Here is a 7,264-nt window from a genome sequence, read left to right on the forward strand (position 1 = left end):
TTTTGAAGCTTCTTGTGATGGACAAATAAACCACTGGACATTCACTCCAGTGCCTGTGGAATTTTATGACCACCAACTTATAGGAAAAAGGTAAATGTAAATGTGGAACAAGGTTTTATTTTTTCTAAAAGAGTTGCCATTTGTTCAAACATTAAATTCGAGTTATGTCATAAGTTAAATCAATTATTACAATATGGGTATCAATCGAATTGAGATATGTATCACATTTTGAGTGTTAGACGAAAGACATTTAAAAATGCTTTAGTTTGCAATGCAAGGTTGCCACCTATTTTTTTGAATTATTAAAATATGGGTGTCAAACGAAAGGGCGTCAAGAAAATTTTTCATTTGAATACTTATAATATTTTTTAGGTGTTGGAGAGGATTGCCACCTGTTTAAAAAGTAAAAATTAAGTAAATTAATAAGTTAAGTTAATTAATCAAATATGGCTATCAATCGAAATTGGTTTGAAAAGGCTTTATTTCCTAACTATATTTAAGAGTGTTGCCACATGTTTAAAAAATCAAGTTCAACTTAAAGGTAACACTTAGGTAATTGGCATATGATTCAAAATATGTGCGTCAGAAGAAAGTGATTTAAAAAGTGTAAGTTTTAAAATACCTATTCTGCCGAGAGTTGCCCCGGGTTTGAAAAGTGAGGTAAAGTTTATGTAAAATATTAAAATATGGGTGTCAAACGAAAGAGGTTAAGCAATATTTTGTTTGTACATTTAGAATATTTTTTAAGTTTTTGAAGAGGGTTACCATCTGTTTAAAAATTTAAATTCAAATTATTTAATAAGTTTAAAGTACTATTAAAAGATGGGTATCAATCTAAATAGGTGCGAAAAGGCTTTATTTGTGAACTATATTTACAAGGGTTGCCAGGCATTGACAAAATCAAATTAATTCATCAATTATTTGAAACCTTTTATCCCAATGTCGGACGAAAAAGATTTAATAAGGTTTAAGTTTAAAAATACGTTTCAAAAGTGTTGCCACCGGTTTGAAAATCCGAGTTTAGTAAACTTATACTTAAAAGTTTTATCAAAGATTTAGTTGGAAAATATCACTGCTCGTCTAGATTTGGGACATCTTGGTGCTCCAGAAATCTGAATGTTTATCTTTTCGAGCGTTTGAATGAACAGCAATAATTTGATAAACATACAAATTTTGTGATATGTATATCGCTCCTCATTATCTAATCCGCTTGCAACTTATAAAAATAACTCCCCAACTTTTTAAATCGATTGAGTTTACTGACAACACATTGACCACACACATAATTATGTGTATTTGTACTTCAACATATTCATTTATACATTAGGGTGCATCACTCTCCATACAAATAATCTGTACATTTTTCTATAAGAATTATAAAACTTATTATGTATTAAGACCTCGGTAAAAATATTTCAGAAATTATTGAGATTTACGTTTGTGCTCCGGTGGAGGAACCGCAACTTTTTTTTTGGTGGTTCACCCTAATGTACATGCATGTGTTTATCTGCAACTCTCTTACACACCCCATAAAATGTTAATACAAAATTTATATCCTCAATATTAGCTTGGCATCAAGCGAAATGTTGCATGAAATCAGCAACTTAACACCAAAACAAATGTGGTTGCACACTTCATAATTTCGAGTGCATAAACAAATGGTAATTCACACGAAAAACAAATGTTCGCATGTAGACATACATACATACATACACACATATACACATAAGAAGTACAAAAAAGCATAAAATGTGGTATTTTGTTTGCTGGTCAGCTAAATATATTGTGACACCCTCTGAGTCCCTCTTCCGTGTGCAAATATAAAACAAATACTGCGGCGTCTATACATACATACATACATATGTATATGGAGTATTTGTCATAAATTGAAATTAGTCACGAATGCGTGATAAATTCACTTTTATTTTCAAAGCGAGAATTCGCAACAGGAACCAACGGTGTGCTGCAGTAATGCGAATGTGTAGATACATATGTATATACATAGGTGTATATACATAAGTAAGTAGAAATAAACAAACATAAATGTCATTCCTATAAAGGTATTTCTAAATGGATATGTACATTTGTGTGTATTATGATTATTATACTTCGATATAAATATTGATATGCATTTCGTTTTGCAATGGATGTGCACAAAAGTTAAAAAATTCTTAGAATACTTTTCACAACACTTAGCAAATAAAAGTAAAAAATGCAAACGACTAAATGTCTATAAATTAAATGAATCGCTGCTTTTTGAGCTGCTTTTTAGGTGACTGAATGCGCGATTAGCGGTCATTGCCTTCTATTAACTCATAAATTGTATTTAAAGTGTGAATCAACAGATTACTTTTAAATACAAATGATATCGACGATTTTAACTTCGCGGGTTGAAAATCATTTGAATGTGCGTTCTAGCAAAATGAAGGTCGAGAGATACAATTGGGCATCTAAAATTTGAGGCAATGAAAAGGGGTTTACTGCTAAAATTAGGTAATAAAATCTCTTATAATAATCTCACTATTCTACTGAAATTAACGACTGAGTCTGTCTACTAGATAAGTCCAGTCGGATCAGTTTATAAGTAATTCAGTTTCTTGCCTGAGAGGATATTCTTTCAATATTTTTGTCCTCATAATTAATGTCGCTTAATACCTGATTGCCACGGCACTTCTGATACACTTCTGAATATTCTACCTACAGACTTCTAGTTGAATGTACTTTTACCCAAAAAAATACATTTTGACAGAGGTCTATAGGCTCTTAAATTACTGTAGCGCATGCCTGTGCTCCGGAGTAAATGCCTCAAAATTTCGTGGAACCAGTTCAGTTCAGGGAAAATTCCAGAGGAGGATCTAAAAGAATTGACCTGAAAACCAGGATAGTTTGAAAATATGTAGGCATAGATCTGAGAAAATTCTCTCCTGGATATCACAATGGGCTGCTTACATATATCTTCGAATGAACTCTGTAACTTGAGCTGTTCGTCTAATCTAACCTAACCTACAGTTTTTGACCATGGTTACCGATAGCTAAGGCTGATGTTAGATGAAATATTGTTTTTCCTTGTAAAAATTACTAAGTCCTAATTTTATTTAGAAACTAATCCTTTTAAAACTCTAAAAATAGAGGCTCGATCTTACTGGAAGACCGAAAAACCTAAGCCACTACCTTCGTCTTACTGACTGATTGGCGCCAGTTCCCATTTTTTTCAAAAGCATGAATGTAAGAGGTCGGCCTCCGAACAGGAACCGATTTGCTTATCAATCAGGCAAATCTATTGAGACTCTCTTTCATAGCCAGACTTGTGACTTAATGACAACTCAAGTCCATTTAAAAAACGTCAAATAGGAATGCCTGGTTAATCAAGGTGGCAAGCCGAATCATAATTCAAGGGGCGTTATCTAAGCTATAAACAATCCCACTAAAACTATTATTGTATTATTCACTCGCAGGAAAATGTTATCTAACTATGACTGAACAGTATTGTGGACGGAACAAAAACATTTTTTTGTAGAAAGGCAAAATATTGTGATAACAATCATATGAAAGCCCTAGCAAAGTTTTCTAATGACCCCAGATTGCAAATGTGTCACCTATTATTTTCTAAAATGGAAATTTTAAGGAGCTTGAAGTTATCCATTGCAGATTGACCTCTAAGGAAAACGGAAGATTTAATATATAGCTGAGTTTAAGCTTGAAAAGGACAAACTAGGTCAACTGTAATTAAGTTGAACTTAAAAGAATGGATGTCAATGGATAGATATTACCATTTTTTTTTTTTTAGCTGGGAGTCTTGCAATAGAAATTTTGTGGTAGAGACAGTGTGTCAGATAGTCAAGCTGCTTTACTAGCACTGAGGTCACACATAATATCATCAAAACTGGTATATTATTGCTTCAGCATCATAACTCCTCTTGAAAAGAAGAACACCGTAGTACTGGGCAGAGTACCGGGACATGAGACACATTATGCCAACGAGCAGGCCGACCGCCTTGCAAAACACGGAGCTACTACCGCCCCCATGGGCTCTTACCGAATTATATATGTACAAGGTGGCCCTAAACAAACGGATAGACAATAATCAGCGAATTGAATGTCCTGGGCGTAGGCAAACTAAGCGGTTTAGCTGTCCATTTAAAGAGGCTGCAAAGAACTCCCTAATTAATGCAGAGAGAATTTCCGCCCTCTTTCTGTATATTTTAAAGGACATGCCTCCCTTCGATATCTACTCAGTAGAATGGATCTTTCACGAACGTCTGCCATTTCTGAGAACTGGGCAAAGAAATTAGCAGAACATATTATCTGTAGAAGTGTTGCCAGACGCAGGCAAGGTAACGAACGTCACACCTGGTAGTGAACTAAAAATATTTGCATGGAAATGTGTGACACTTGCGATCCAGCGGAAGTGCATCCATTTGCACTCCCTCTACTTCCGCTCACGTTAATTTTGAGTATGAGCTATAGATTTGTGTTACGCTAGGGTTTAAAACTAAGGTCTAAAACTAAGACTAAGCAAAGGCGAATACGAAGATTATTAGTAAGACGAAAGTGAAGAGTAAAACAAAGACTGAAACTAAGAGTGAGACTAAGAACAACACCAAGACTAAAATTAAGACTATGGGTAAGGCTAAGTCAAAGACTAAGAGTAAAGTTGATTTGGAGTTAAGTTAAGTTGATTTGGAGAAACCAGCCCTATGAGTTTAGGCTAAGCCTGAAGATAATGCTAAGACTAAGCCAAAGACTAAACTAAGGCCAAGATTAAGACTAAGAATAAGACTAAGACTAAGACCGAGACTAACACTAAAGCCTAGGCTAAAGGCAATGCTACTGCTACGGCGACGCCTGACACTAAGACTAAGGATCAGACAAAGACAGAAACGAAGCTGACAATGAACACAAACACGAGACGAATACGAACCATAAGATGAATTCGAAGACGAAAATTATGGAAGGCGAAAACGAATACCAATGTGACTGCTACGGTGAACACGAATAGGAAAACTGAGCCAAAGGCTAATATAAACAGTAATGTAAATGTTTGAAGTTTGAACTTGAAATTACTTGGAAATATATGAAGAGAGGTTTCACGACCGTAGTATGGCCCAGGCGCTCTGCTTTTTTTTTTTTTGAATTTTTCCCAACTGTCAAAAGCCACTGAAAATGGATATCGAGAAAATTATTTTCCAACCATTCCGTCAATTCGTACACAGGTGTTTAGTTGACCTAATTTCTCAATTGTTTTTGTTTTTGTACACAGCTGTAGTATTGTAAACAAATCACAAAACAGATCAAACTATGTTTTCCTTTCATTTCGCTGTCATTGACTGCCCCCAGGTTGTTTGTATCACAATTTATGTGAATCGTTGTTGCTACAATTGTTGCTGGTGTATTCGTTTATTTGATCAAAAATCCTGTGACAACATGCAAATCGACATGTGCACGTACATAAATATGGAAGTACATATGTACATATGTATGTATGTAGATAAGTATGCAACAACAGCAGCAGCACCACCGACATTGAAGGAGACAAACAACCAGCAAACATTTAACAAATAATTGCTCAAGCATAGAAAATAACAACGACAACAACAACAATGCACAGCAAGTGTGTGTGTTTGCTGTAGCAACAATTGTTACAATTGCAATAAAAATCTCATCTAAAATGAGTTTATGAGTGCGCTGTGTGTGTGACAACAACCAAAAACAGGCACCACAGTGGCAAAGCAAGGAACTTACACGTGTGTGTGTGTGTACATATATGTATTATTCAGATTCTTTAAAGAAACAGAAATGACATTAGCAATAAACCATGAACGCAAAAATGACAATTGCTGGAGCAAGAGCAACACAAATAACAACAACAACAAAAAACAATAACAAACGTCGCGCTATTTATTTGCCTACCAAAAAAAGTCGAAGGAAAACATAAAAATGGAAATAGATGTAATATAATAAAATAAAAAGCATTGCATATGGAGTTGGTCGCATTGAGATGAGATTGGCGGAAAGCCGCAGGGAGAGGAGATGGACTTTCAAGAAAAATAGTTAGCATTTTGTCACCCGAAATGATCGAAGAGATATGGCTGAAAAAGTGAAGCAATTGAGATTGATTGCTCTGCAATACAACAGCACAATTGCATGCAGACATACAAACACACATAGGCAAACAAGTACATATGAACATATGTATGTATGTGCAGGCTGCATGCAACACCACACCAGCGTTTGCTGCAAGTTGCAACACTTGGACATGAGCGCGACAATCAACGCTCGCTCGACATCGACAATTTTTACATGAAATTTACCAACTACTGGCAGTGCAACAACAACAGTAACATCACACCAACAATAATTGCTGCAACAATAATTTGTCACAGCTGCGTAGGTAGTTTGCTGTGTAAGGCGCGCGAACTGCAATTTTTTTAAAAATATTTTTTTGTTTTTTTTTGCCTACGCTCAACCACATTGACGACGCTTGCACATTTTCGATGACGCAGCTGATTTGTTGCTACTTAGCTGTCCGCCTGCCACTCAACCTCCTGGCAATGACACAATGAGCTAACCAAAAAATAACCAACCTGTGGCCTGGAAGACTGTCGTAAAATTTAGTTCAACCAAGTTAAGGCGCAGCTGAGGCTTAATGAAATGCAATGCTAGTTGTGCATTGTTGCTGTTTTGCATTGTTGATGCTACAAAGACACATATGTATGTATGTATTTGTTGTGTGTTGATGCAAAGCAGCTACTTTTGTTGCGGTTGTTGTTGGTGAGTGTTTGGCAATGAATTGTCATGTCATGTCAAATAGAGCAAATAGATTGGAAGTCAGTGAGTCAAGTACAGATGGCTATGTACGAGTATGTCTGTCTGTTTTTGGTTATATATATAAAGAAATTCATGATCACAACGATTGCAGCAAAGTGATGGCATTGACGCATTGCTGCCACTGTTGCACGCACGTATGCGTGTGGCAGACATAGCAATATGACTACAAACGTATGCAGTGAACACAAAACAACAACAATTTTAAGACAGAATATACATATGTACACATACAAATGGAACAAATGGGTTTGGATCATCTTGGATTTGGATGAATTTTGGTCAAAACTTTTCTTTTATCATTTAACAAAGTTCTGCAACATTATTATTTTTTAAATGACTCAAAAACTAAGCTAAAAGTAAAGGTGATATTTGTGGCTATATAATAAAACATATACATAACGGGTGATTTTTTTGAGGTTAGGATTTTCATGCATTA

This window comes from Rhagoletis pomonella, unplaced genomic scaffold (assembly GCF_013731165.1).
Source record: "Rhagoletis pomonella isolate Grant_MI unplaced genomic scaffold, Rhpom_1.0 Rhpom_scaffold_00011, whole genome shotgun sequence".
Lineage (NCBI taxonomy): Eukaryota > Metazoa > Arthropoda > Insecta > Diptera > Tephritidae > Rhagoletis > Rhagoletis pomonella.